This window comes from Dermochelys coriacea, chromosome 27 (assembly GCF_009764565.3).
Source record: "Dermochelys coriacea isolate rDerCor1 chromosome 27, rDerCor1.pri.v4, whole genome shotgun sequence".
In the NCBI taxonomy this organism is placed as follows: Eukaryota; Metazoa; Chordata; order Testudines; family Dermochelyidae; genus Dermochelys; species Dermochelys coriacea.
This window is the reverse complement of record NC_050094.1, coordinates 6,543,034-6,569,663: the sequence shown is the minus strand read 5'-3', so window position 1 is coordinate 6,569,663 and position 26,630 is coordinate 6,543,034. Positions and strand designations below refer to the sequence as shown.

Below are 26,630 nucleotides of genomic sequence, written 5' to 3'. Positions count from 1 at the left end.
GTGGATAGTTCTCTGAAAACATCCACTCAATGGGCAGCTGTGGTCAAAAAAGTGAACAGAATATTGGGAATCATTAAGAAAGGGATAGATAATAAGATAGAAAATATCATATTGCCTCTATATAAATTCATGGTACGCCCACATCTTCAATACTGCATGCAGATGTGCTCGCCCCATCTCAGAAAAGATGTATTGGATTGGAAAAGGTTCAGAAAAGGGCAACAAAAATTATTAGGGGTATGGAACAGCTTCCGTACAATGAGAAATTAATAAGACTGGGACTTTTCAGCTTGGAAAAAGAGATGACTAAGGGGAGATAGGATAGATAATACTGAATTCTCTATCCTATTCTCTATGATAAAATCATGATTGGTGTGGAGAAAGTAAATAAGGACACGTTATTTACTCCTCCTCATAACACATAAACTAGGGGTCACCAAATGAAATTAATAGGCAACAAAATTTAAAACAAACAAAAGAAAGTATTTTTTCACACAACGCACAATCTGTGGAACCTTGCCAGAGAATGCTGTGAAGGCCAAGACTATAACAGAGTTCAAAAAAGAACTAGATAAGTTCATGGAGGTTAGGTCCATCTATGGATATTAGCCAGGATGGACAGGGATGGTGTCCCTAGCCTCTATCTGCCTAAAGCTGGGTATGGGCAACAGGATGGATCACTTGATGATTACCTGTTCTATTCATTCCCTCTGGGGTACCTGGCATTGGCCACTGTCAGGGACAGAATACTGGGCTAGATGGATCATAGAATCATAGAATATCAGGGTTGGAAGGGACTTCAGGAGGTCATCTAGTCCAAACTCCTACTCAAAACAGGACCAATCCCCAACTAAATCATCCCAGCCAGGACTTTGTCAAGCCAGGCCTTAAAAACTTCAAAGGAAGGAGATTCCACCACTTCCCGAGGTAACGCATTCCAGTGCTTCACCACCCTCCTAATGAAAAATTTTTTCCTAATATCCAACCTAAACCTCCCCGGATACAACTTGAGACCATTACTCCTCATTTTGTCATCTGCTACCACTGAGAACAGTCAAGATCCATCCTCTTTGGAACCCCCCTTCAGGTAGTTGAAAGCAGCTATCAAATCCCCCCTCATTCTTCTCTTCCGCAGACTAAACAATCCCAGTTCCCTCAGCGTCTCCTAATAAGTCATGCGTTCCAGTCCCCTAATCATGTTTATTGCCCTCTGCTGGACGGTTTTCCAATTTTTTCACATTCTTCGTGTAGTGTGGGGCCCAAACCTGGACACAGTACTACAGATGAGGCCTCACCAATGTCAAATAGAGGGAAACAATCACGTCCCTCGATCTGCTGGCAACGCCCCTACTTGTACATCCCAAAATGCCATAGGCCTTCTTGGCAACAACTGCACACTGTTGACTCATATCCAGCTTCTCGTCCACTGTAACCTCTAGGTGCTTTTCTGCAGAACTGCTGCCGAGCCATTCGGTCCCTAGTCTGTAGCGGTGTATGGGATTCTTCTGTCCTAAGTGCAGGACTCTGCACTTGTACTTGTTGAAACTCAGATTCCTTTTGGCCCAATCCTCTAATTTGTCTAGGTCTCTCTGTATCTTTCCCTACCCTCCAGCGCATCTCTCCTCCAAGTTTAGTGTCATCTGCAAAGTTGCTGAGGGCGCAATCCACGCCATTCCCCAGATCATTAAGGAAGATATTGAACAAAACCAGCCCGAGGACCGACCCTTGGGGCACTCCACTTGATACCGGCTGCCAACTAGACGCGGAGCCATTGATTACTACCCGCTGAACCCGACAATCTAGCCAGCTTTCTAGCCACCTTATAGTCCATTCATCCAGCCCATACTACTTTAACTTGCTGGCAAGAATACTGTGGGAGACTGCATCAAAAGGTCAAGGAATAACACGTCCACTGCTTTCCCCTCATCCACAGAGCCAGTTATCTCATCATAGAAGGCAATTAGATTAGTCAGGCATGACTAGTCTTTGGTGAATCGATGCTGACTGTTTCTGATCACTTTCCTCTCCTCTAAGTACTTCAGAATTGATTCCTTGAGGACATGCTCCATGATTTTTCCAGGGACTGAGGTGAGGCTGACTGGCCTGTAGTTCCCTGGATCCTTCCTTCTGCCCCCCCCCCCTTTTTTTTTTTTTTTTTTTTAAAAGATGGGCATTATATTAGCCTTTTTCCAGTCATCCAGAACCTCCCCCCGATCACCATGAGTTTTCAAAGATAATGGCCAATGGCTATGCAATCACATCTGCCAACTCTTTTAGCACTCTCGGATGCAGCGCATTCGGCCCCATGGTCTTGTGCTCATCCAGCTTTTCTAAATAGTCCTAAACCACTTCTTTCTCCACAGAGGGCTGGTCACCTCCTCCCCATGCTGTGCTGCCCAGTGAAGTAGTCTTGTTCGTGAAGAAAGAGGCAAAAAAAGCATTGAGTACATTAGCTTTTTCCACATCCTCTGTCACTAGGTTGCCTCCCTCATTCAGGAAGGGGCCCACACTTTCCTTGACTTTCTTCCTGTTGCTAACATACCTGAAAAAACCCTTCTTGTTATTCTTACCATCTCTTGCTAGCTGCAACTCCAGGTGTTATTTGGCCTTCCTGATTTCACTCCTGCATGCCCGAGCAATATCTTTATACTATTCCCTGGTCATTTATCCAATCTTCTACTTCTTGTAAGCTTCTTTTTTGTGTGTTTAAGATCAGCAAGGATTTCACTGTTAAGCTAAGCTGGTCGCCTGCCATATTGACTATTCTTTCTACACATTGGGATGGTTTGTCCCTGTAACCTCAATAAGGATTCTTTAAAATATAGCCAGCTCTCCTGGACTCCTTTCCCCCTCATGTTATTCCCCAGGGGATCCTGCCCATCAGTTCCCTGAGAGAGTCAAAGTCTGCTTTTCTGAAGTCCAGGGTCCAAATTCTGCTGCTCTCCTTTCTTCCTTGTGTCAGGATCCTGAACTCGACCATCTCACGGTCAGTGCCTCCCAGGTTCACATCCAATTTTGCTTCCTGTAAGAATTCTTCCTGGTTTGTGAGCAGCAGGTCAAGAAGAGCTCTGCCCCTAGTTGGTTCCTCCAGCACTTGCACCAGGAAATTGTCCCCTACACTTTCCAAAAACTTCCTGGATTGTTTGTGCACCGCTGTATTGCTCTCCCAGCAGATATCAAGGTGATTGAAGTCTCCCATGAGAACCAGGGCCTGTGATCTAGTAACTTCCATTAGTTGCCGGAAGAAAGCCTCATCCACCTCATCCCCTGCTCCGCTGGTCTATAGCGGACTCCCACCACAACATCACCCTTGTTGCTCACACTTCTAAACTTAATCCCAGAGACTCTCAGGTTTTTCTGCAGTTTTATACTTGAGCTCCGAGCAGTCAGACTGCTCCCTTACATACAATGCAACTCCGCCATACAATGCTCCCTTACATACAATGCAACTTTTCCGCCCTGCCTGTCCTTCCGGAACAGTTTAAAGCCACCAATGACAGTACTCCAGTCATGTGAGTTATCCCACCAAGTCTCTGTTATTCCAATCACATCATAATTCCTTGACTGTGCCAGGACTTCCAGTTCTCCCTGCCTGTTTCCCAGGCTTCTTGCATTTGCGTATAGACACTTGAGATAACTCGCTGATCGTCCCTCTTTCTCAGTATGAGGCAGGAGCCCTCCCCTCTCCTGCTCGTGCTTCCTCCTGGTATCCCACATCCCCACTTACCTCAGGGCTTTGGTCTCCTTTCCCCAGTGAACCTAGTTTAAAGCCTAATATGGATATTTGCTCTGACCCAATATGGCCGTTCTTATGTTCTTATGACAGTCTGACCTTGGAAAAGGGAATACATTGGGCCTGCCTAGTTATTTTTTTATTTTCACATAAATATTGCATTATAATATCTTTAGCTAAAAACCCTGTAGGCACTTGTAGGTTTTCATTTCTGTTTACAAACAGATGTTCAGTAACTTCTTGCTTTGTCTGTCTTTACCCTTAACACGTTACCACCACCTGTGGAGAATAAACTAACCACACACACACACACACGCTTTTGGCAATGTTATGCATTTGGGTGTTCTCAGAAAAAACAATTTAATTATTGTTTTAGGGCAATTCCAGCACTTAACCCATCTGTTAAGCTTCTCATTTCTACTAACTACAGCAGTAAAAATTGGCTCATTACAGCCCATTAAAATTTGCAAACAAACTACTCCAAAGCTTATTATTCAAAAATATCCATAAATAGCTAAATAAAATAATCTTTGCAGTTTATTACTTCATAAGAAGATAGCACAGAATAAATTAAAATAGGGCTGTCGATTAATTTCAGTTAACTCACGTGATTAACTCAAAAATATTAATTGCGATTAATCACGGTTTTAATCACATTGTTAAATAGAATACCAACTAAAATGTATTAAATATTAGGATTTTTTCTACATTTTCATATATATTGTATTCTGTGTTGTAACTGAAATCCAAGTATATATCAGAGCTGGTAGCTCCTACCCTGCGCCAGGCTCAGCCACTAGTCACAGCTGGGCTGGGGAGGACAGGACTTCCTCTTCCACTGCATTGCACCCGGGACTGGGTCAGATCCACCCCCAGATTTCTCCCCCTGCTTCAGGAAGCTCTGCAAACTCCTCCTGCCCCCACTTCCTGAACCCGTTGTTCCTCAGCTGCAGGGGTAGGGATCCCTATACAGAGACCTGCTCCCCTATCCACCCAACCCCCATGCATCCAGACCATCTCATATCCAGACCCCAACACTCACCCCCCCAATCAGAACCCCCCACTGATGAGCTCCACTCCCCCTGCACCTGGACCACCCTGATGAGCCACCCGCATTTGGATTCCCACCCCACTAAGCCCCACTCCCCCAGCATCTGGACCCCCACTGAGCTCCCCATACAAAGCCCACCCCCCGCTGAACTTTATACCCCCCACATCCAGACCCCACCTGCTGAACCCCAACCACCTTCACCTGGATCCCCCTGCAGAATCCCATTACCATTGAACCCAGAACTCCCAACAAGTCCCTGTGCAACCAGATGCCCCCCCGCACCAGGATCCCCCACTGAGCCACCTGCACCCAGCACTGTACACTTTGTATTCTATGTTGTAATTGAAATCAATATATTTGAAAATATAGAAAACATGCAAAAATATTTAAATAAATGGTATTCTATTATTGTTTAACGGTGCGATTAATCGAGATTAATTTTTTAAATCACTTGACAGCCCTAAATTAGAGATAATAAATGAGAACCACCACCATCATGTACAACTTTTTTTTTTTTTAAATTTAGGGTCAAATCACCTCCCTGTTCTTTACCCCCTTTGAGAAACCTGCTGGATGTATTAACTTTTCTGCACGTAACCAATGGGGACTCCCCATCTGTAGATCCAAAAGTCCAGGAGAAAACAGGAATGGTGCTCTGTTGGTAACTAACCCCTTAATACAAGTAAAGTGGAAGGTCTATACATTTCTATGGCGGAGGTCTTAGTCCAAAATAATGTAAAAAGCTTATATAGTATCTTTCATCCCCAAAGTTCCCAAAATGCTTTAGAAAATACAAGTATATGAAATCACTTCACAAACCGCTAAGAATCCTGAGAGATAATATTTTTGGAGGAACCTAGCAGACATGTAGTGCGCAGCAATTATACATTTAACACAGGAAATGAATAGTCTTGTAACTGTATCCAAATGAAACTACAGTTGGAATTTAGGTAAATGAATACAATTGCCCATCTTGGAATCTAGTCAGGACACTGAGTTAACACTCCCATCTTCTGCACGAAGTGCCACAAGATCTTTAATAAGCAGAAGAGTTCAGGAATTCACCTACACATTTCAACAAAAAACATTTCCATTTGGCTAGGTAATATTTTCTGGTAGAGTCCTTTCTGCTATTAGTAAGAGTGATTTGTGTGACTTCAGAGCAGGAACAGTCTAGGCTTGGTGCCTATTCAAAAAACAATCTGTAAGACAAAGTGCATTTATGCTGGGATGTCTGACTCTACCATTCTCCTGGGTCAAGAGACCTGGGACTAAATGCTGATAGGTGTACAGGGTGATATATGTAAGAGATACGGATACCAGAACAGTCTGGACCATTGGGGGGCAATGCTGAATCTTCCATAGAACCATACTACCTGAGGTAGTAGTGGGATGACAGGGAGGGAATAGCTGAAATTATCTGTCCAAGACAGTGGAAGAGCATCACCTCTGGAGAGCTTCCTTTGAGCTCCCCTGGAGTAGTGCATACTATAATTCCTGTCTGCCATCCCAAGTGGGGGTTCCCCACTCAGTGAAAATGCTGTTCACCACCGAATCATGCAACTCTCACTTGTGATAAATACTGAATACCTGCTGAGTGGTCAGCAGGGATATTTATGTGATTTCCTCTTCGAGCCAGGTGTAGATAGATCCAGGGTGCAGAAGGTTTCCCCAGAGCACAGAGACTCATCTGTCTTTTCATTGAAAAGGTTGATCTTGTCAAAAGATATGTCCTCCACAGTGTTCTGGACCTCCATGAGAAACCCCAAACAGTATAGCCATGATTCCCGGTGCATTAAAATGGCAGTTGCCATTGAGCTCAATGTAGAAGTACCTGCATCAACTGCAGATTGCAGTGACGTTCTGGCCACCAGTTTGCCTAAATCAATAAGGCCATGAAATTGAGCCCTGCTTTGCTGAGGTAATTTGTCCCTGAATTACTGGAAGTTTGAATAATGTAGAAAAATCACACTTAGCCAACAGAACTTAACAGTTCAATATTCTAAACTGGAGGCTAGTTGATATGAACAGCTTCCTTCCCAGTTGGTCCATACACTTGGCCTCCATAACAGAAGGGGTGGCTCTGGGGTGTGGCTGCCTAGACCTTTCTGTGGTAGCCTGAATAACTAAGGAGTTTGGTGGGGAGTGGGTAAATAGAAACTCTGCTCCCGTAGCCAGGACAAAGCAATGCTTCTCAGCCCTTTGGGGTAGGGACACATGTTGCCATTGTATGTCATATGGTTGCTGCCAGTTCCAATATGGCTTCATTCACTGGGAGTGCTATATAGCTGGATTCTGTGGGTTGCAGGCTGTCTGTGAGGTTTGAGTTGCATGTCCTGGAACACCGCTAAAGAGATTTGGAATTCCTGTGCCACCCTGTGTAGCAGCTCCTGGAATTGCTTGTGGTCATCTGGAGGGGACGGTGAAGCTGGAGCAATCGCCTCACTGGGAGATGACGAAGATCCACTGGTATTGACAAAGGTAACCCGTTCATAGTCTTACTCTTCTATAGGGTCAGGAGGAAGGTCTGGTTGCTCTCTTGGAGGGGCGGGGTGGTGTGACTCCCTATTAGATCACTCACAGACCGTGGGCATTGTGTGTATGGGTCCCATGGGCCCCAGTAGGAAGGGTGAAAGGCGGATTGCAGAGATTCCCAAGGCATAGGGTATCAGCAGTTCTTGGCAGGGGAATGCCTGGTTCTAGAAAGCTCCTGATCTCCTGTCTGGAATGATCTCCCTTAGAGGAAGCAATAATAGTTCCTCTGGTAGATCTGATTCCCTCAATGATGAGAAGGTTAGATCCAGCTCAGTTGGCAAGGTCATCAGTTCCATCAAAGGAAATTAACAGTTAATATACAGGACAGACTTCTCCCACAGCCTGTTTCTCTTGGTGAGTCAAAATCTCCATGTTGAGGGATAATCCAGACAACAGGGGAGACTGGGGATGCAGGAGAACAAAAACGTCCTCTGGAGCAGTGTATCTCTCCGCACTGCCTGGAGTGCATGGGTTTCTATCTGCCTGTACCAAGAGAGACAATGTAGGAAGGCTCTGACTTTGGGAGACGAGTACAGGGTTATGGCAGTACCGATTCCGACAGGTACTCTTCGTCCATACTGGCTGTTCTTGATCTCTTGACCTGGACAATAACACTGGGGGAGTTGTTGCCAATGCACAGGCCAGTACCAGTGGAGCATTGTTCCTAAGTTCTATGTTGGTCCTATCATGACACTCGCACTTAGGACATCCTAAATCTTTAGGGGCTGAGCATGAAGACTTCCCCAACTTAGATGAAGTTAGAGAAGGATCCATCCTCTTTGGAGTGGATTTAGAGGAGGATCTGCTCTTGTGCTTAGTGCATTCCCTGCTGTCCTGACAACACCCTGACAGATGTTATATAGATATAAGCTCCCTCACTCCTGAAATCAGGCCTTATGCTAGGAGAAGTGCTCCTTGATAACTCTGACTGATGTACAAGAGAGTTCCTCCGGCCTGGTTTTGACTGGGGTCTCATAGCCTTTTCCATTAGGTGGGTTTTGAGTCAAAATTCCCACACCTGACAGGTCTGGCTAGGGAAGGAATAATAGATACTGCACGTGGCAGAAATACATGCTTACCTAAGGAAATATAGGCAGTGCTAGTGGTTGTGTCTGACAGAGAAGGAGTGGGGACAGGAGACGCAGTTTTTAAAGCCCAGTACTCTGGGCATAATCTAATTCCTGTACTGGAAGCCAAAAGGGTTTCCCTGGTCTAATTAACATCTAACTATACTAATAAAAGAAAAAAATACTAACTGCACTAAGAATAAAAACTGACAAATTCTGAAATATTTACAGGTTTGAAGACAAGGAAGCTGAATAGAAAGGAGAAGCTCCAGGTCCTGGAGGTTCCAACTCAGGCTATGTGCTGGTAAGAAGTAACTGAAGAGGTAGTTAGTCCACCCCGCCCCTTATTCCCTCCGTGCAGAGCACAAAGAGAGCAGGGGTACAGGAGCAGACCAATAGAGAGGGAGACAAAAATTCTCTAGTCTCAGGCACATGGAGCACATGTGTATCCACAGAGGAATACACTGCACTCAAAGAAGAAAAGAACCTTCTTACCAAGGCAATTAATGTGCTTAAAAAAGAGAGTTTAAAAAACTATTCAAAGATAGGTTTTTGTGCCACTCAGCAAAATGTGTCTAGAACAGTGATGATATACTCAGAGCTTCTAATTTATAATTGATAAAAACATTAAAATTTCTTTTGGAGTTTATATTGTGTCATGCTGAACTACACCAGATTCAACTTCTTTAATCTTTGATCAAACAATGTAGGCAATAATAAATGTTTATTGTGACAAAGCAAAAACAAACTATAACTATCTCAGAAACATGAAACATCAATTGAAATTTAATTTAAACATTTTTTTAAATAGTTTCAGGTACGACAACTGCCCCTCAATCCTCAGGGATTTTCCAACTATGCAGTCCCCTCCCCATACTGTTACTATGTAAAAGACAGATTTCAGAGTAGCAGCCATGATAGTCTGTATTCGCAAAAAAAAAAGGAGTACTTGTGGCACCTTAGAGATTAACAAATTTATTAGAGCATAAGCTTTCGTGAGCTACAGCTCACTTCTTCGGATGCATTTGAGCAGTAGCTCACGAAAGCTTATGCTCTAATAAATTTGTTAGTCTCTAAGGTGCCACAAGTACTCCTTTTCTTTTTATGTAAAAGACTGACACTCATTGAATTTGACTATGTTGCAGAAACAGCAAAAGTGATTATAGAAACTAGATTCATAGATACTAAGGTCAGAAGGGACCACTCTGATCATCTAGTCCGACCTCCTGCACAGCGCAGGCCACAGAATGTCACCCACCACTCCTATGAAAAACCTCACCCATGTCTGAGCTATTGAAGTCCTCAAATCATGGTTCAAAACTTCAAGGAGCAGAGAAGCCTCCCTCCAGTCAACCATGCCCCATGCTACAGAGGAAGGCAAAAAAACCTCCAGGGCCTCTCCAATCTGCCCTGGAGGAAAACTCCCTCCCGACCCCAAACATGGCAATCAGCCAAACCCTGAGCACATGGGCAAGATTCACCAGCCAGATACCCAGGAAAGAATTTTCTATAGTAACCCAGATCCCATCCATCTAATATCCCATCTCAGGGGATTTGGCCTATTTACCCTGAATATTTAAAGATCAATTACTTACCAAAATCCCATTATCCCATCATACCATCTCCTCCATAAACTTATCGAGTAGAATCTTAAAGCCAGATAGATCTTTTGCCCCCACTGCTTCCCTTGGAAGGCTATTCCAAAACTTCACTCCTCTGATGGTTAAAAACCTTCGTCTGATTTCAAGTCTAAACTTCCTGGTGGCCAGTTTATACCCATTTGTTCTTGTGTCCACATTGGTGCTGAGCTGAAATAATTCCTCTCCCTCTCCTGTATTTATCCCTCTGATATATTTATAGAGAGCAATCATATCTCCCCTCAACCTTCTTTTAGTTAGGCTAAACAAGCCAAGCTCCTTAAGTCTCCTTTCATAAGACAAGTTTTCCATTCCTCGGATCATCCTAGTAGCCCTTCTCTGTACCTGCTCCAGTTTGAATTCATCCTTTTTAAACATGGGAGACCAGAACTGCACACAGTATTCTAGGTGAGGTCTCACCAGTGCCTTGTATAACGGTACTAAAACCTCCTTATCCCTACTGGAAATGCCTCTCCTGATGCATCCCAAAACCGCATTAGCTTTTTTCACAGCCGTATCACATTGGCAGCTCATAGTCATCCTATGATCAACCAATACTCCAAGGTCCTTCTCCTCTTCCGTTACTTCTAATTGATGCGTCCCCAACTTATAACTAAAATTCTTGTTATTAATCCCTAAATGCATAAACTTACACTTCTCACTATTAAATTTCATCCTATTACTATTACTCCAGTTTACAAGGTCATCCAGATCCTCCTGTATAATATCCCGATCCTTCTCCGAATTGGCAATACCTCCCAGCTTTGTATCATCTGCAAACTTTATTAGCACACTCCCACTTTTTGTGCCAAGGTCAGTAACAAAAAGATTAAATAAGATTGGTCCCAAAACCGATCCCTGAGGAACTCCACTGGTAACCTCCCTCCAACCTGACAGTTCGCCTTTCAGTAGGACCCGTTGCAGTCTCCCCTTTAACCAATTCCTTATCCACCTTCTGATGTTCATATTGATCCCCATCTTCTCCAATTTAACTAATAATTCCCCATGTGGCACAGTATCAAATGCCTTACTGAAATCTAGGTAAATTAGATCCACTGCATTTCCTTTATCTAAAAAATCTGTTACTTTTTCAAAAAAGGAGATTAGGTTGGTTTGGCACGATCTACCTTTTGTAAAACCATGTTGTATTTTGTCCCATTTACCATTGACTTCAATGTCCTTAACTAATTTCTCCTTCAAAATTTTTTCCAGGACCTTGCATACTACAGATGTCAAACTAACTGGCCTGTAGTTACCTGGATCACTTTTTTTTCCTTTCTTAAAAATAGGAACTATATTAGCAATTCTCCAATCATTCGGTTCTATTCCTGAGTTTACAGATTCATTAAAAATTCTTGCTAATGGGCTTGCAATTTCAGGTGCCAATTCCTTTAATATTCTTGGATGAAGATTATCTGGGCCCCCCGATTTAGTCCCATTAAGCTGTTTCAGTTTCGCTTCTACCTCTGATATGGTAATATCTACCTCTATATCCTCCTTCCCATTTGTCATGCTACCATTATCCCCAAGATCCTCTTTAGCCTTATTAAAGACTGAGGCAAAGTATTTGTTTAGATATTGGGCCATGCCTAGATTATCTTTAACCTCCGCTCCATCCTCAGTGTTAAGCGGCCCCACTTCTTCCTTCTTAGTTTTCTTCTTATTTATATGGCTATAGAACCTTTTACTATTGGTTTTAATTCCCTTTGCAAGGTCCAACTCTACTCGACTTTTAGCCTCTCTGACTTTATCCCTACATCTTCTGACCTCAATTAGGTAGCTTTCCTTGCTGATCCCTCCCATCTTCCACTCCCTGTATGCTTTCTGCTTCTTCATAATCACCTCTCTAAGATGCTTGCTCATCCAGCTTGGTCTACAACTCCTTCCTATGAATTTTTTCCCCTTTCTTGGGATACAGGCTTCCGATAGCTTCTGCAGTTTTGATTTAAAGTAATCCCAGGCCTCAACTGCCTTTAGATCCATAAGTTCTTCAGTCCAATCCACTTCCCTAACTAATTGCCTTAATTTTGAAAGTCAGCCCTTTTGAAATCAAAAACCCTAGTTGCAGATTTATTTTTGTTAATCCTTCCATTTAGTTTGAACTGAATTAGCTCATGATCACTTGAGCCAAGATTGTCCCCTACAACCATTTCTTCTATGAGGTCCTCGCTACTCACCAAAATTAAATCTAAAATGGCATCCCCTCTAGTCGGTTCAGCAACTACTTGATGAAGGAATCCATCAGCTATCGCATCTAGGAAAATCTGAGCCCTATTATTATTACTAGCACTGGTCCTCCAGTCTATATCTGGGAAGTTAAAGTCTCCCATGATCACGCAGTTTCCATTAGTATTTACTTTATTAAAGACATTAAAAAGGGCTCTATCCATAACCAAATTAGATCCCGGAGGTCTATAGCACACCCCAAGCACTATCGCAGGAGAGGCTTTACTAGTTTTCTTCCCCAATGTAATTTTTGCCCAGACAGACTCTGTCTTATCCATTGCATCGCTTCTTATTTCTTTACATTCTAACTCATCGTTGATATACAATGCTACTCCACCCCCTTTACCTTTGTTTCTGTCTTTCCTAAAGAGCACATACCCTTCAATACCTGTAGTCCAGTCATGACTACTATTCCACCATGTTTCTGTTATCCCTATAATATCTGGTTTCACTTCCTGCACCAGTAGCTCTAGTTCCTCCATTTTGTTACCTAGACTCCTCGCATTGGTGTATAAACATCTTAATTTTTGCTGTTTGGCCTCGCTCACATTTTGTACCCTATTAGGCACAGTCATTCTACAGCCAGTATAACCTATTAGACTAGTATCCACACCGCCCTCGCTCCTTATATACATTCTCCTACCCATGGCTGTATCCTTTCTTACTTCATCTTCTTCCCTCTCAATGCTAAAATCTGGCGTGGAGAATTTCTGGACATCTCCCATCCTTCTCCCCCCAATTCCTAGTTTAAAGCTCTCTTTATCAGTTGTGCCAGCCTCGATCCTAGAAGTCTATTTCCTTCCCTACTCAGATGAAGTCCATCCCGAGAGAACTGACCTCTGTCCGTGAATGCCTCCCAGTGGCCATACATCCCAAAGCCCTCCTTATAGCACCACTGCCTAAGCCATCTGTTGACAGTCATAATCTTGTCACACCTTTGTTGCCCTTCTCTAGGAACAGGAAGGATCCCGCTAAAGATCACCTGAGCCTCAATTTCCTTAAGCGTCTTCCCCAGCCTAGCATAGTCTCCCTTGATACTTTCCAGCGAGAATCTGGCTGTATCATTTGTTCCCACATGAAGGATAATTAGGGGATTCTTTCCCGCTCCCTTGAGGATCCTTTTCAACCTCAGGTCTACATCCCATATCTTAGCACCCGGAAGACAGCACACCCTTCTATTCTCAGGATCAACTCTAGTTACAGGCCTGTCTATTCTTCTCAATAAAGAGTCCCCGATCACATAGACCTGCCTTTTCCTGGTGACAGTGCTATTCTCCAGTCTCTCCCCTGTTCCCTCTGGCTGCAAGTTCTTTCCATTCCTATTTTCCCTTACAATTCTCTTCAACCCATCCTGTATCCTCCTGGGGCTCATATTTGGTGTAGTCTCCCTTGACTCTTCCCCTTTTTCTATAGGGCTAGCCTCTCTTCTCTTCTTCCTTACCCTTCCACCTTCAGCGACTACCTGCTGAGCCCCTTCATTTTCCAACTCTGCAAACCTGTTCCTAAGCTCTATTTCTCCTTCACTAGCCCGTCTTTTCCTCTGCCTGGTTCTTTGAGTCACATGTTTCCACTGACCACTTTCCTCATCCAGTCTCTCCTCAAAATTCCCCAGCCCTGCTTCCATCCGTGAGTCTGAGCTTTTCCCTTCAGATACCTCATATCTTTGCTCCATCATCTGCTCAAACCCCTTCCTAAACTCAACCAGACTTTCCACCTGCATCTCCAAACCTCGGATCTTTTCCTCCATCAGCTCTATCAGACGGCATTTCATGCAGACAAAACTCTTACCGGTTCCCCCCTCCAGGATCATGTACATACCACAGCTTCCACATCCAGTCATCCTCAATGTGTCTTTCACTGCAGGAGTCACTCCCACAGCTTCCTCTGTATCTGTCATCTCCTTCCCACCTAAATCCTGTTAATCTGGGAAACACAAGCCACACCAAAAAGACCACCCCCCCAGCAAAAGCAAACCCCAAACAAGCACAACCCAAACCCCCTTCCAAACTCCCACTCAAACTCCCCTGTTTAGAGCTCTGTTTGCTAGCTCCTGTGCCGTTGCAGCTGTCTGTGCCGCTGCCTGACTGGCTGGCTACCTTTATAGGGCCCCTAGTCAGAAGCCCCACCCCCTAGGCAGGGCTCAGCTGCTCTCTCAGCACAAAGCCCCACCCCCTAATCAGGCTCAGCTGCTCTCCCAGCACAAAACCCCTACACACACACAAATACAAATACAAAACCAAGTACAACTACCTTCTCCTCCAACAGAACTCCCACTCAAACTCCCCTGTTTAGAGCTCTGTTTGCTAGCTCCTGTGCCGCTGCAGCTGTCTGTGAAACTACTGTCAAACAGAAAATAAACTGGTTTCAGGGTAGCAGCTGTGTTAGTCTGTATCCGCAAAAACAAGAGTACTTGTGGCACCTTAGAGACTAACAAATTTATTAGAGCATAAGCTTTCGTGGAAAACAGCCCACTTCATCCGATGCATAGAATGGAACAGACAGACAGACAGACAGACAGATACAGAAGCCATCAGGGGCTCATTCACCTGCACATCTACCAATGTGATATATGCCATCATGTGCCAGCAATGCCCCTCTGCCATGTACATTAGCCAAACCAGACAGTTTCTACGCAAAAGAATAAATGGACCCAAATCTGACATCAGGAATCATAACATTCAAAAAACCAGTATGAGAACACTTCAACCTCTCTGGCCACTCAGTAAAAGACTTAAGGGTGGCAATTCTGCAACAGAAAAGCTTCAAAAACAGACTCCAATGAGAAACTGCTGAGCTTGAATTAATATGCAAACTGGGTACCATTAACTTGGGTTTGAATAGAGACTGGGAGTGGCTGGGTCAAAACACATATTGAATAGTTTTCCCCGTGTTAAGTAACCTCACACTTTCTTGTCAACTGTCTAAATGGGCCATCTTGATTATCACTACAAAAGTTTTTTTTCCTCCTGCTGATAATAGCTCATCTTAATTAATTAGCCTCTTACAGTTTGCATGGCAACTTCCACTTTCTCTGTATGTATATATATATCTTCTTACTATATGTTCCAGTTTATGCAGCCGATGAAGTGGGCGGTAGCCCACAAAAGCTTATGCTCTAATAAATTTGTTAGTCTCTAAGGTGCCACAAATACTCCTGTTCTTTTTATAAAATAAACTGAAAATATTGGAGAAAAAATATTTTTCTCTATCTTGGGTAAAAATAAAATTCAGACAGAAGTTGGATATTTTTAAGTTGTCAATATGACTAATATAAAAAACAGGAGACAATCAGATCATGAAAATAAAGTTAGGATTCTATAGTTTCAGGTGTACTCTATGATTCTGGGGCTTAACATACCACGAAGTCTAAGCCTTTACATTTTAAAAATTACATTTCTTCTATTTCTTCCTATGTAAATATATAGAAATCACAATGTAAACAGATGTTCTGCTACTTACTTAACCTAGTAGTGCAGAGAAAGTCTTCCAGTCAACAAATGGCCAAATCCTGAAGTCATTAGCAAAACTCTCATCAATTCTAATGGGAATCTTGTCTGAATAATGGCTGCAGGACTGGTTATAACAATAGCAATGAAGTTGTGAATTCACCCAACCCCATCACATTCCCCTCAATGAGTTGTGAACTTGAAGGGCTAACTGGGACTACTAAACACAGAATTTACACCCACTCACCCCAATTCTTTAAAAAAAAAAAAATGCAAAGTTAAGGTTCCACACAGTTGAATAACAACGTCAGGAAATACAAAACTTAAGTTTCCAACAGAAATGTTAACTCAGCTGCACTGCATGTATTTAGTATCTTCAATTCCTCTTTTATTGGCTAACCATATAGTTTGAAATATTGTTTGTTGTTTTACACACACACACACACACACACACACACACACACACACACACACACACACACACACACACACCTTAAAATTATAAGGATGGGCAATGCAGTCAGATTAAATTGCAGTTGGCATGTAAATGCAGTTGCACTTCTTTGATTTTGGGATTTTGTCTGTAAAATCTTTACGTTGCCATTATGAAATTAGAAGAAAATCCTAAGAACTGACTAGCTAGGGAGAGAAAACTTAAACTAAGCTTTAGGTCATTGTTATTTCCAAATGCCATTAAAAGAACAACCACATGAATAAGGACGATGGATGACACTACCTCAAAGTATATGTTCCACGCTTGAGTGAAGCAAGTACTCTGCCTGCTTAGAAGGATAGCACTATATAAAAGTCATAACAGTAATATAATGTAATATTCGACAGTCATTTTATGCCCACTCCTCTGTATCTACTTTTTTAAAATGTAGGTTGGGGAAAAAAAAAGAAAAAGGAGTACTTGTGGCACCTTAGAGACTAACCAATTTATTTGAGCATAAGCTTTCGTGAGCTACAGCTCACTTCATCGGATGCATTGGGGGAAAGAAAACCAAAATGACATTATTTTGGATTTCTGCAGGAATGCATATGAAACTCTCAGACCACATACCAAGTCATGAAACTAATTATTATGATTACAACAAACATGTTACAGAATAAGTAAATGAAATACCATGAAATCTGAGATTCTCAACTTGGAGTGCAGTGGAGATTGCCATCCTCAGCACCACCTGTTCTACAGTATTGGTAGTGGAAAAAACTAAGAGAACCAAAGAACTGTCTCAGATTGAACATCTGGACAAAGGTGGGCAAAGCAGAATGAAAGGTTGGCAAAAGAGAAAGGAGAAGAGCACAGATTGGGGGGAACACACTCATTCACCCCTTAATGCAGAAAGGCTTCCAAACCAGGTACTGAGCAGGGGGCAGAGACCAACTGCTTCTAAACCACCCTCCCAGTTTCTTTTCATGCTTTCTTCACTATTCTTCTGGAGTGTCTCTTCCCTACTCCCTCAGGAGCACAAAGGCTGCTCAGAGGTGCCAATGGATCCTCCCAGCATGAGACATTTGGTAAATATTCATGCATTCAGTGTGGGAAATGTAAAAAATGGCAGTTACCAGAAGAAAAGAGGAAAGAAAGAACAAACCAAGGGAAGAAACTGGGAAGGGAGAAAGAACACAGGGAAGAAGAGAAGTGAAGAGGAGAAGAAGAGAAGACTCGTCCCAGGCCCTCTAGCTGCCACCCTGTTACAGGGAGGTTGCTGCGAAACAAATTTCCTCTACTACTAAAGCATACATTTTTCTTGCAATAGTGGTTGATAGCCAGCCTAGCAGATCAAAAATGAAGGAAAGTGGCACAAATGTCACTTAAATCCCTTTTTTCAGTAATACTATGAGTTCAGTCCCTAAAAGATGATCTGTGTTGTCATTAGCTTTGCTAAGGAAAACCATAGTCTAATGAAGTGGAGAGTTGATAATTCCTTTGAAGTCTGGATAGTGTTTGTTCATTCTAACTTCCTTTTTTCTCCTCCAGTTTACTCAAAGAACCTATTCTTTGGTGCATTACAATCTTAAAATTGTTCATATGCTGGGAACAAAAGTTGCTTGAAACCCTGTGTGAATAAAGAACACATCTGAGGGTTTGGGTATCTATAGGGATACACATCTTTAAGCCAACTTTTCCATTGGATGTTGCTGTGGTTCCATGCAAATACAGATAACAGTGTCTGTCCTCTGTAATCAAATAAATTCAAGAGAATTGTTTAAATATGTTACTTCTGTGTGATTGATTTAAAAAAATCATTCCTCTTCTTTTTTTATCACTGTGTTTTTTCAGCATCTGTGTTACTGGACTCTTGGGTCTCATGTCACTTGTTTCTATGCTTACCACACATTAGGTTACAGACATTTTGTTAGTGCAGTCATGTTCATAAAATATAGTGAAAGCAGTCATAATGTTCCTTCTTTCTATAGCCTTGAGTATTGAATTGCAGTGCTGTAACTAGGTCATCCAGAGACGGTAGGAAGGAGTCTGTTAGATATAATGCAATAGAAATAGGATTTGAAAAAATAATGTGCTACAACCAGTATAAATACTTCTGTTTTAATACAGAGTTCTTCTGTTGCAGGTTTGTCTCTAGCTCTCTTCCCCTCATCCTATTCCTCCATATCACTTGCTTGCTTTTGTTGTCTCTCTCTAACTTTGCTCCTTTATTCTCTTGCCTTTTTCTCTGTATTCTTGCAGGATTTGTTCTCCACTTTGTTATTTTATTATCTGGTCTTTCCCATACCCTCCCTTGTCCCTTCTCATAATTCTGCCCCTCCCACTTAACTTTCTTCCTTACAGTTCCTTCTTCCTTTATTGGGATTCCTCCCTTCTCTTCTTCCCTGTGTTCTTTCTCCCTTCCCAGTTTCTTCCCTTGGTTTGCTCTTTCTTTCCTCTTTTCTTCTGGTAACTGCCTTTTTAGTAAAGAGACACACCTGGGTTAAATGATGCGTTTCCCTGTGAAGAGCAGCAGGAAGCTCAGGAAACTGCAGTGAGTGAGAAAGACTCCTGTAGAACAGATTCAGAGCTGAGGAGTTTCAAAGCCAGAGCCAGAAAGCTGAGTTCTCCAGCCAGTAAAGCCTGGGAGTGGAAGTTGAATTAGAAGAGAAAAGACAGATCCCTCAGAAAGGAGGGCCTGAGCTGCTCCCAGTTTAATACAATTTTCAAGATTTTGTGTTTGTTTCAGACAACCAGAGAGAGAAACCACTGAGTTCCATCTGTGATAGAGTTCGTTGCCAGCATGAGAGGAACTGGCAAAGGGCAAATCAAAGAGACCAGGGAGAACAGCAGCCCAAACACCAGGAGGGCATGTCTACACTTGCTTACACTGATGCAGTAATCATTATTTGCACTGTGTAACTAATAGTGCATGTCAAATGAATTCACTTTTTTTTTTAAACACATCCTTACTTTTTCACTCCTCCTTGACCACCCTCTCCATGTTTATTTTGTAACAGCACTTCTTTACATGTAAGGCAAATGCACATCATCATAGTGGCAGTGACCTAATGAATGAGCTTAAATACAGAGAGGTGTTTCTGCTGAAAGAGTTCTTGTTTGGAATAAACCTTTAACAGAAACATTCCTACTCCAGCACAGATTTTTGCCTTGTGGAAAAAGTAAAGACCTTTCTGTTAAAGGTTTATTCCAAACAAGAACTTTATCAGCAAGAACGTCTCCCTGTATTTAAGCCCATTCATTAGGTCGCCCCTAGTGAAGTGTCTAAATGATGCTCAGAAATATCTTAAACATATGGCCTTCAATGACCAAACAAACTGCAAGGAGTTATGAACTAAGTCACTCTATGTACACAATCAAAACTGTAGTGTATGACTTCATAAACTGACTTCACAGAGTCCTGAAAAGAGAAGAGGCTTAGGCAAAACAGTACGACTGCACTGGAGTGAGGGACAATATTACGTTAAACTTTCCCTTAAATCCCCTCCTACAAGACTTCATTTAAGGCATATTCTGTTGCCAGAAAATGTAATATATGACCAGAGTGCTAAAAAAAAAATTGTTCAATTTAAAATTCATTTTATATATGAAAGTACTCAAATGATTACATTTATTGGTAGGAAGTTTGGTACTGGGCCCATGCTTTCTCATCTTAAAAATTAATAGATGTCAATCATAGAACCACAGGACTGGAAGGGAAATTGAGAGAGAATCTAGTCCAGCCCCTGCACTCTTTTTTTTTCCCCACCAGGGGAGAGCGCGAACACAGTTCCCCACTACCAAAAATTATGCAGTCGAGTTTCCCGCATTTGGGGAAATGACAGGGGTCAGTATACCCACAGTGCAATGGATGAGCCTCGCCCTGGGAAAACCACCTTTGTGTTCATGGTATCTCCCCTGCCATGTAAGTATTCATAGCAGGACTCAGGCTACATCTACACTACGTAGTTTTTAACATAATGGCTGGGTCACTACAGACATGCTGCTAAAAGGCACGCCGTGTAGCCGCTGTTTGTTGGCTCTCCTGCTGTCAAAGCACTGTTCACACCAGGAGGAGTGTATTTTTGACACCTCTAAAAGACAAAAAGTTTTGTCATTCAGTTGCCAGTGAACACATAGCCTAAGTATTATCTAGACCATCCCTGACAGGTGTTTGTCTAACTGCTCTTCAAAATCTTCAGTGATGGAGATTCCACTACCTCCCTACGTAATTTCTTCCAGTGATAACTACCATGACACTTAAAGTTTTTCCTAATGTCCAACCTAAATTGCTCTTGGTGCAATTTAAGCCCACTGATTCTTGTCCTATCCTCACAGGTTAAGGAGAGCAATTTTTCTCCCTCCTCCTTGTAACAACCTTTTATATGCTTGAAAACTGTTATGTCCCCTCTCAGCCTTGGTCTACATTAGGAGTTGAGGTCGAATTTAGCAGCGTTAAATTGATTTAACCCTGCACCCGTCCACACGAGGAAGCCCTTTTTTTTTTTTTTTTGTCTTTTTTTACTTAAAGGGCTCTTAAAATCGATTTCTTTACTCCACCCCAACAAGGGGATTAATGCTGAAATTGGCCTTGCCGGGTCGAATTTGGGGTACTGTGGACGCAATTAGATGGTATTGGCCTCCGTGAGCTATCCCAGAGTGCTCCATTGTGACCGCTCTGGACAGCACTCTCAACTTAGATGCACTGGCCAAGTAGACAGGAAAAGGCCCGCGAACTTTTGAATTTCAATTTCCTGTTTGGCCAGCGTGGCAAGCTGCAGCTCAGTGCAGAGCTATTCAGCAGCGGTGACCATGATGGAGTCCCAGAATCACAAAAAAGAGCTCCAGCATGGACCGAATGGGAAGTATAGAATCTGATCGCTGTATGGGGAGAGGAATCCATGCTATCAGAACTCCGTCCCAGTCTTCGAAATGCCAAAACATTTGTCAAAATCTCCCAGGGCATGAAGACAGAGGCCATAACAGGGACCCGAAGCAGTGCCACATGAAACTTAAGGAGCTGAGACAAGCCTACCAGAAAACTAGAGAGGAAAACGGCCACTCCGGGTCAGAGCCCCAAACATGCTGCTTCTATGATGAGTTGCATGCCATTTTAGGGGGTTCAGCCACCACTACCCCAACACTGTGCTTTGATGCCTTCAATGGAGAGGGAGGCAACAAGGAAGCAGGTTTTCGAGACAAGAAAGATGATGATGATGAGGTTGTAGATAGCTCACAGCAAGCAAGCGGAGAAACCAGTTTTCCCGACAGCCAGGAACTGTTTCTCACCCTGGACCTGGATCCCCCAAACCCACCCAAGGCTGCCTCCCGGATGCACCAGGTGGAGAAGGGAACTCTGGTGAGTGTACCTTTTTAAATAGTATACATGGTTTAAAAGCAAGCATGTTTAATGATTAATTTGCCCTGGCATTCGCGGCCAGTACAGCTACTGGAAAAGTCTGTTAACGTGTCTGGGGACGGAGCGAAAATCCTCCAGGGACATCTGCATATAGCTCTCCTGGATGTACTCCCAAAGCCTTTGCAGAAGGTTTCTGGAGAGATCAGTCTTATTCCGTCCACCGTGGTAGGACACTACCACGCCAGGCCAGTAGCACGTAGTCGGGAATCATTGCAGAACAAAGCATTGCAGCGTATGTTTACTGGCATTCAAACAACATCCGTTCTTTATCTCTCTGTGTTACCCTCACAAGAGTGATATCATTCATGGTCACCTGGTTGAAATAGGGTGCTTTTCTTAAGGGACATTCAGAGGTGCCCGTTCCTGCTGGGCTGTTTGCCTGTGGCGGAGCAGAAATGTTCCCCACTCTTAGCCACGCAGTGGGGAGTGGGGGAGGGGTTAGCCACGCGGTGGGGGGTGGGGGAGGGCAAAATATGACTTTGTAACGAAAGCACACGTGCTATGTATGTAATGTTAACAGCAAGGTTTACCGTGAAAGAGTGTACCCATTTTTCTATAAAATGTGTCTTTTTAAATACCACTGTCCCTTTTTTTTTGCTCCACCAGCTGCATGTGTTTCAAGGATCACAGGATCTTCTCCTTCCCAGAGGCTAGCGAGATTAGACGGCGAAAAAAAACGCACTTGCGATGAAACGTTCTCTGACCTCATGCTGTCCTCCCACACTGACAGAGCACAGATGAATGCGTGGAGGCAGACAATGTCAGAGTTCAGGAAAGTACAAAGTGACCGGGTGGAGAGGTGGTGGGCTGAAGAGACTAAAGTGGCGGGCTAAAGAGAGGGTTGAAGCGGATAGGTGGTGGCAGCGTGATGAGAGGAGGAAGGATTCAATGCTGAGGCTGCTGGAGGATCAAATTCATACGCTCCAGCGCATGGTTGAGCTGCAGGAAAGGCAGCAGGACCACAGACTGCCACTACAGCCCCTGTGTAACCAACCGACCTCCTCCCCAGGTTCCCCAGCATCCTCACCCAGACGCTCAAGAATGCGGTGCGGGGGCCTCCAGCCACCCAGCCACTCCACCCCAGAGGACTGCCCAAGTAACAGAAGGCTGGCATTCAGTAAGTTTTAAACTTTTAAAGTGCTGTGTGGCCTTGTCTTTCCCTCCTCCACCACCCCTCCTGGGCTACCTTGGCAGTTATCCCCCATTTGTGTGATGAATTAATAAAGAATGCATGAATGTGAAGCAACAATGACTTTATTGCCTCTGCAAGCGGTGATCGAAGGGGGGAGGGGAGGGTGGTTAGCTTACAGGGAAGTAGAGTGAACCGGGGGGGGGGGGGTTTAATCAAGGAGAAACAAACAACAACTTTCACACCATAGCCTGGCCAGTCATGAAACTGGTTTTCAAAGCTTCTCTGATACACATCGCACCCTCCTGTGCTCTTCTAACCAGCCTGGTATCTGGCTGCGCGTAACCAGTGGCCAGGCGATTTGCCTCAACATCCAACCCCGCCATAAACGTCTTCCCCTTACTCTCACAGATATTGTGGAGCACACAGCAAGCAGTAATAACAATGAGAATATTGGTTTCACTGAGGTCTAACCGAGTCAGTAAACTGCGCCAGCATGCTTTTAAATATCCAAATGCACATTCTACCACCATTCTGCACTTGCTCAGCCTGTAGTTGAACAGCTCCTGACTATTCTCCAGGCTGCCTGTGTATGGCTTCATGAGCCATGGAATGAAGGGGTAGGCTGGGTCCCCAAGGGTAACTATAGGCATTTCAACATCCCCAATGGTTATTTTCTGGTCTGGAAAGAAAGTCCCTTCCTGCAGCTCTTGAAACAGACCAGAGTTCCTGAAGATGCGAGTGTCATGTACCTTTCCTGGCCATCCCACATTGATGTTGGTGGACCCTTGTGATCAACCAGTGTTTGCAGCACTATTGAAAAGTAGCCCTTGCAGTTTATGTACTCGTTGGCTTGTTGCTCTGGTGCCAAGATAGGGATATGGGTTCCGTCTATGGCCCCACCACAGTTAGGGAATCCCATTGCAGCAAAGCCATCCACTATGACCTGCACATTTCCCAGGGTCACTACCCTCGATATCAGCAGATCTTTGATTGCGTTGGCTACTTGCATCACAGCAGCCCACACAGTAGATTTGCCCACTCCAAATTGATTCCCGACTGACCGGTAGCTGTCTGGCATTGCAAGATTCCACAGGGCTATAGCCACTTGCTTCTCAACCATGAGGGCTGTGCTCATCTTAGTATTCTTGCGCCTCAGAGCAGGGGAAAGTAAGTCACAAAGTTCCATGAAAGTACCCTTATGCATGCGAAAGTTTTGCAGCCACTGGGAATCGTCCCAGACCTGCAACACTATGCGGTCCCATCAGTCTGTGCTTGTTTCCTGGGCCCAGAATCGGCGTTCCACTGCATGAACCTTCCCCATTAGCACCATGATGCCCACATTGCCAGGGCCTGTGCTTTGAGAGAAGAGGAGATTAATGAAGACATGGACACGGACGTCACCATGCTGACATCCGCCTACTCGCCCGGTTTCGCTTTGCCAGCTTCTGGTGCTGCATATACTGCTAGATAATGCATGTGGTGTTTAATGGGCTCCTAATTGCCAAAGTGATCTGAGCGGGCTCCATGCTTGCCGTGGTATTGTGCCAGCACAGAAAAAAGGTGCGGAACGATTGTCTGCTGTTGCTCTGATGGAGGGAGGGGCGACTGACGACATGGCTTACAGGGAATTAAAATCAACAAAGGGGGTGGCTTTACATCAAGGAGAAACAAAAACAACTGTCACACAGAATGGCCCCCTCAAGGATTGAACTCAAAACCCTGGGTTTAGCAGGTCAATGCTCAACCCAATGCGCTATCCCTCCCCCCGGTATTTCAGGTAGGACTGAATCTCCATTAAACTTTTCAAGGTGCTGCTGACAGACCTCACCAAAACGATTGTCAGCCTTTAATTTCACGGAGGGAGGGAGGGAAGGAGGTGGGAGCAAATGAATACAAAACAAATCTGGTCTACTTCTTGTTTTGATCCACTCCATCTATCTTTTACATCTTTGGCTGGCAGCAGACGGTGCAGTAGGACTGCTAACCATCCTCATCTCCTGGCTGCTCTCCAGAAGATGGTGCAATTCGACTGCCGGCAGGGCTAAACGGAATGACCTGGTCGAGTCACTCCTACTTCAGTCTCTGCGCCCATATCTGCCCAGGCGCTCCTGACTGACCTTACCGAGGCGGCCAGGAGCACCTCGAACATGACGACAATGGTTATCAGGCCTTTTGCACTGTCTGCTGCCACAAGGCAACGAGCTGCTGCTGTGTAGCAATGCAGTACCGCATCTGCCAGCACCCAGTAGACGTAAGGGTGACAGTATGCTGAGCGGGTTCCATACTTGCCGAGGTATGGCATCTGCACAGGTAACTCAGGAAAAAAGGCGCGAAACGATTGTCTGCCATTGCTTTCACGGAGGGAGGGCCTGACAACATGTACCCAGAACCACCCGCGACAATGTTTTTGCCCCATTAGGCATTGGGATCTCAACCCAGAATTCCAATGGGCGGGAACTGTGGGATAGCTACCCACAGTGCAACGCTCCAGAAGTAGACACTAGCATCGGTACTGTGGAAGCATTCCGCCGAGTTAATGCACATAGAGCATTTTGTGTGGGGACACACAATCGACTAGATAAAAACCATTTCTAAAAAAATGACTTCTATAATTTCAACCTAATTTCATAGTGTAGACATACCCTCAGTCTTCTCTTCTCCAGACTAAACATACCCAATTTTTTCCATCTTCCCTCATAGGTCATATTTTCTAGACCGTTAATTCTTTTTGGTGCTCTTCTCTGGACTTTCTTCAAATTGTCCACATCTTTCCAGAAATGTGATGCCCAGAATTGCACACAATACTCCAGTTAAGACCTAACCAGCATGGAGTAGAGCAGAAGAATTACTTCTCATGTCTTGCTTACAACATTCCTGCTAATACACCCCAGAAAGATGTTTGCTTTTTTTGCAAGTGTGATACACTGTTGACGCATAGTTTGCTTGTGATCCTCTATGACCTCCAGATCCCTTTCTACAGTACAGTAAAACCTCAGAATTACGAACACCAGAGTTGTGAAATGACTAGTCCACCGCACATCTCAGGCAGCAGGGACGACAAAAAAAAGAAAGCAAATACTACACAACACAGTACTGTATTAAATGTAAACTACTAAAAAAAATAAAGAGTAAGTTCTAAAAAAAAGATTTGACAAGGCAAGGAAACTGTTTCTGTGCTTGTTTCATTTAACTTAAGATGGTTACAAGCAGCATTTTTTTCTGCATCGTAAAGTTTCAAAGCTGTATTAAGTCAATGTTCAGTTGTAAACTTTTGAAAGAATCATAGAATATCAGGGTTGGAAGGGACCTCAGGAGGTCATCTAGTCCAACCCCCTGCTCAAAGCAGGACCAATCCCCAACTAAATCATCCCAGCCAGGGCTTTGTCAAGCCTGACCTTGAAAACCTCTGAGGAAGCAGATTCCACCACCTCCCTAGGTAACACATTCCAGTGCTTCACCACACTCCTAGTGAAAACTCTATGAAGTTTTTCCTAACATACAACCTAAACCTCCCCCACTGCAACTTGAGACCATTACTCCTTGTTCTGTCATCTGCTACCACTGAGAACAGTCTAGATCCATCCTCTTTGGAACCCCCCTTCAGGTAGCTGAAAGCAGCTATCAAATCCCCCCTCATTCTTCTCTTCCACGGACTAAACAATCCCGGTTCCCTTAGCCTCTCCTCTTAAGTCATGTGTTCCAGTCCCCTAATCATTTTTGGCACCTTAGAGACTAACAAATTTATTAGAGCATAAGCTTTCGTGAGCTACAGCTCACTTCATCGGATGCATTTGGTGGAAAAAACAGAGGGGAGATTGATATATACACACACAGAGAACATGTTCTCTGTGTGTGTATATATCAATCTCCCCTCTGTTTTTTCCACCAAATGCACCCGATGAAGTGAGCTGTAGCTCACGAAAGCTTATGCTCCAATAAATTTGTTAGTCT

General features: G+C 43.8%; 1 protein-coding gene and 1 non-coding gene across 5 annotated transcripts in view; both read right to left on the bottom strand.

Moving 5' to 3' along the window:
• TANC2 (tetratricopeptide repeat, ankyrin repeat and coiled-coil containing 2) overlaps nt 1-26,630 on the bottom strand; it is a 702,178-nt gene that overhangs the window by 607,370 nt on the left and 68,178 nt on the right. The gene's annotated exons all lie outside the window — the stretch shown is intronic.
• On the bottom strand, nt 19,898-20,061 carry LOC119849198. The gene has a single exon (XR_005290431.1). It is a non-coding gene; the product is annotated as a U1 spliceosomal RNA (small nuclear RNA).